This window comes from Microtus oregoni, unplaced genomic scaffold (assembly GCF_018167655.1).
Source record: "Microtus oregoni isolate MIOR12 unplaced genomic scaffold, Mior012 000032F_ref0000030, whole genome shotgun sequence".
NCBI classification, from domain to species: domain Eukaryota; kingdom Metazoa; phylum Chordata; class Mammalia; order Rodentia; family Cricetidae; genus Microtus; species Microtus oregoni.
The window spans coordinates 4,483,289-4,488,378 of record NW_024543091.1 but is presented as its reverse complement, the minus strand read 5'-3'; the positions used below and the strand labels follow the sequence as shown (position 1 = coordinate 4,488,378).

The 5,090-nt window shown below is 39.8% G+C and overlaps 1 pseudogene; it reads left to right on the top strand.

Moving 5' to 3' along the window:
- Positions 1–252: 252 nt before the first annotated feature.
- Positions 253–903, top strand: LOC121466228 (annotated as a pseudogene).
- The last annotated feature ends 4,187 nt before the right edge of the window (positions 904–5,090 follow it).

Sequence of the window (5,090 nt, the reverse complement as noted above, 5' to 3'; positions counted from 1 at the left end):
GGGCCCTTTAACCTTCACAGCTATCCCATTGACAGAAACTGTTGACACATCTAGATCCTTGAAGGCAAGTGGCTTACCCAGAGACCTCTATGGTTGGGTCTTTTCACTTGCAGGGGATATCCGCTTTGTCAACCCCTCATCCGGTTATAACTCAGCCCAAGAACAAGAGTTGTAAAGCCCCAGTCGTTGCACTGTTTGTCAGACAGTGAGAAGGGGAGGACATTAGAATTGAAGAACTGGGATCCATCTAAGATGGCGACCGTGGAACCGGAAACCACCGCTACTACTAATCTCCCCATATGTGTAAGAGTAAAAAAACAGAATTTAACCAGGAGTCTGCCATCCCGCAGCACTATAGTAAGCACCCTCTACAGAACATGTGAGCACTCTGCAGTTTTAAAAATGATAAAAGGAAAACTTGGCAAGCAAACCTTCAATTGATCTCTAAGTTCGATGCTGTTTAAGATTTTTAGGCTCTATATAACTATTCCAGTTGCTAGTAATTTAATGCCTGGCTGTGCTACTCACTTTTTAAGGCTGGCATTGCAACTATGTGGGAAGATGAGAAGAACAAACAGGGAGGACGACAGCTAATTACATTGAACAAGCAGTGTAGACGAAATGACACTGATTGCTTTTGTCTAGAGACACGGCTGTGCCTTCTTGGGGAATCTTTGGGCGACTGCAGCGACGATGGATGCAGAGATGTTGTTAATGTTAGCACTGTAGTTGATAAGATAGTAATACGGAGTCCTGAACATGAAAACAGACGCAGTCACACATATAGGGAGGATGTACAAGGAAAGATTAGGAGTTCCTTCAAAGACAGAGATTGGTTATCAATCCCACACAAACACAGCTACAAGGAGCCGCTCCGCCACTAAAAATAGGTTTGTTGTTTAAAAAGACACCTGAATGTTCTCACATATATTTGGTATATATATATATATATATATTTGGTTTATATATATATATTTGGTTTATATATATATTTGGTATATATATATATATATTTGGTTTATATATATATATTTGGTTTATATATATATTTGGTATATATATATATATTTGGTTTATATATATATATTTGGTTTATATATATATATTTGGTTTATATATATATTTGGTATATATATATATATATATATATATATATATATATATGAGAGAGAAGTCTCATTTGCTTTTGTCTTGTATCTCTGTCTTCATTTCTCCCCCTGCCCCCACACACAATTCTTGCTAGCGTGTCCACTATCCCAATCAAAGAATTAAAGTATATGCCACCACAGAAATGACAAATGTGTCCCTGGCCCACACTATAACAGCTGGTTAGAGTCACCATGATACATACCTTTTGCCTTTCCACAGTATTCGAAAAGAACTTGCGTTTCTGTTACCTTAGCCAGAAAAGACCCGTTTCTGTTCCACTCCATGCAGGAGAGTGTTTTGCTGGTGAGAGTCTGAGTACCGTTGTCCAGCAACCTCTGTTCCTTCCACAGCGTTCTCCTTGCTGGCCTCTTGCTGATTGATGGCTGCCAGAGTTGAATTTATTTGCTTCCCTCCTTGATAACATTAGTCATTCTGATTTCCACTTTTCATTTTTTTGCTTTTGTCTTTTTCCTCATGTAACATTGGTGAAGAACCTAGGAATATGATAGAAAGGTGGAATAAATATTACATTTGTGCATTCTTTGTTACTTTTTTGGTCTGTTTTATAACTACAAAGCTTTGTTACAAATTTGTGCATTTCATTCAAATCAGTTGTCTGTGTCTGTGTGATCCCTAAACATAACTGAGGACGATACAAATGTTACACCATAATTATGTTCCTAACTAGAATTAGTTTGTCTGCTTTTGTATCTTTATGCTGTACTTTAACACTTTGTATTACTTAGGTTATTTTGTTCTGGCTACAAATGGCTCAAGTAGGAAAGCAGTCCCATTCATACTAAGACAGCATCCAAAACGGCAGATAAAATGTGTACAGAGAATTATGTTTTAGACAACTGGATTTGTGCTTTGCTTCTCCATCTTTGTAGAAGGAATCTGCACTTCCCATTGTAAGGCATAGTGTCTTGTGTCTTCATAGTGTCTTCCCCATGCACAGCCCAAGTTTGGGGAGCTAGTTTACTATTATGTTTATTACAATTCTTAATAAATTGAATATATAATATCAGATATGTAATCAAACCGATGTGGTTATCTTTTTTAATAAAGTTAACGCACAATTTCTCAGTTTTAGATTAAATAATGTACGTTGAATGTGTTAAAATTCATGAGAATTGGGATTTTGGTGTATCAACATTTGATAGGAACAGTGGCTATAAAATCAATTGTTGTTTTGAGATGTTTTTACTTAAAGACCAGAAAACTAGTATAAGGAGAGGATAGGGGAGCATGTGTTAGGAATCTTAGCGTTATCTGAATGAAACAGAATAAACAAGGAAGAAGAAGAAGAAGAAGAAGAAGAAGAAGAAGAAGAGGAGGAGGAGGAGGAGGAGGAGGAGGAGGAGGAGGAGGAGGAGGAATAATTTTGGCAATAACAAAGACATCCGTTGTTTTTTTTTTTGTTTTTTTTTTTTTTTTTTTTTTTTTTTTTTTTGAGCAGCTTTCCTCAGATAAGAAGCCTTCTGGAAAAGTATTCTTCCTACCCCATGGTTCCCAGTCAGACCCAGTTTAAATCAGAATGGGGTAAACCATTAAAGGTGTGGATGCGAACCCCAGACAGATACTGTAAAATCTGTCTTGAAAGTGTCCAACTGCTCATTATTTATTTGTGGTTTCCCTTCTCAGAAAACCTTCCTTGGACAGCCAAAAACCTTCATCGGCTACAGGTTTAGTAACATTTAAAATACTTTGCGACACAACATTTTATACAAACACTAATATGAAAAAAAAATATTTACCATTTTCAACTCACTTTTCCTTCTCTCTGCATTTCCTTAATAAATAATGCATAAAGGTGAAAGCTCAAATGTTTCTAATTTGTATTATTTCTTGGGCCTGGTAGGAACAGAGAGTTTGCCTAACTGAAATGGTCTTGGTGCTGTGTAAGTTCACAGCAGTAGCTGTCAGTCTATGGCAAATATTTTATTACACAGTAAATGAGCAGACACAATTTTCATGCTGACAAATGAGCAGAACCTACCTAGGTCACTGCAAGTGCGGGTTCTCACGCTGAATGTCTTCAAACCGTGACACTTCATACATTTAAAGGCAAACGAACAGAAAGCTAAATGACACTGAAGCCAAGTGGACTTCACAGAAGTGGTGATGGAAAAGCCCTAAACCTCTAAATCCTAATTGCTAAATGTATCCTAATTCATAGCAAGAAAGGCATTATTTGCTTTTTTGGTGTGTAGACATGCATTGAGCTTTGTTAAGGAATTCTAATGTGACCCACTTATGAAAATTAGCCATATGCTACTGTGTAGAATCTACTTAATTCAAAGAAAATAGGTTGAAATAATGTTTATGAAATACAAAAGCAAAAATTAATTGCTTACTCAATGTAAGTGAATTGGAAACATGAATACAACTCACTGAATTTCAAAAATGGTCAAAATCCAACTTTTATGGAAAGGGATTTTGGTTACCACTAGGCCAAGGCCCTCTTTGCCTGTTCAGGGGTTGGGTCCATTTACCAACCGATGCCACCTCTGGCTTCGCACCAGCGCTGCTGCTGCTGTCAAACCAGTATAATCCATGCCTTGCCAGGCCAAGGAGCAGAAATTGTGACAAAATGCAAAAAAGCAAAAAACCCACCCTGGATTGGGTACCAAAAAGCTGCTCTGTTTTCACTTCAACATGCAAATGTATTTAACACTCTTCAGTAAATATAAACAAAGGTGTGCTGACTCTGTCAGCTCCCTAATCCTGCTTCTGTGTCCAGCGGCGGCGGTCTCCCTTTCTCTGTGTGTTGGTTGCTGGGGGTTGCCACAGCAAAACACTACAGGCAGGGTGACTGTAAAAACATACTTACTTCCTCCTAATTCTGGAGACTGAAGTCTGAGATGGAGGTGTCATCCGGGTTGTGTTCTCTGTCTTTCTCTGGTGGCTTGTAGTGTTCCATCCTGTTCTGTCCTCACAAGGCCACCCTTTTCCTATCCATGTAGACCTCAGGGATAGTGGATTAGAGACCACCTCACAGGCCTCTTTCAAACTCACTTATTTCATTTTGTACGCGTGCTTGCCTGTGTGTGTGGGGGTGCATGTTCATGTGGGTGTGTATGCATGTTTGTGTGTGTGCATGCATCTATGTTTTCCCATGTGTGTGGCAGCCGGAGGACTGCTTCAGAATCCATCCCTTGCACACCGCCCACTTTTACTTTTAGAGACAGGGTCTCTCAGGCCTAGGGCTCACCGAGTATTTGAGCCTGGCTGCCTGGCCAGCAAGTGTCCATCCATCCCTGCCTCCCCAGCTCTGGGATTGCAGGCACATACCACACCCAGCTTTTTCATGTGGCTTCTGGGGTTCAGCCTCAGGTCCTCATCCTTACAAGTCAAACCCTTGCTGACAGAGCCATCACCCCAGCCTGCCATTTGTTACTTTATATATATCTATCTTCAATACAGCCCCGTTCTGAAAGACAGAAGGCTGGGATCTCCATTAGCAATTTGGGGAAGGGTATGCTTTTGCCTATAACACACTCATTTTAGAACATCCTCCTTGCAGGCAAAGATAGAGAAGCCAGGGCTTCATGATCAATGTCCTGGACCTGGTGGTTCAATAAAGTCATCAAAGGCCCCTGCTCTTCTCATCAGACATCTGCTTTTATCATTACATTTATAGCTCCCTCGTCACATGGTAGCAACTTTACCTCCAGAAATGAAGTCCTTTCCCAATTGTGCTTAGAACAGAAAAGGAGGAAGGCTTTTCCTCATATAGAGATTTCCTAAAGGAAGATAAACTCTTCTCTTGACATTCCTGGCCAAGATCGTTTTTGACTTATTAACCAGATGTATTATGATTTATTAGTCACATGGCTACTCCTGGGTCAACTACTTGAAAGGGGCAGCATAGTTCTCATGATCCCCCCAGACCAGTCACGATTTATATCTCAGAGCCATGTATATTGCCCCTGCCCCCA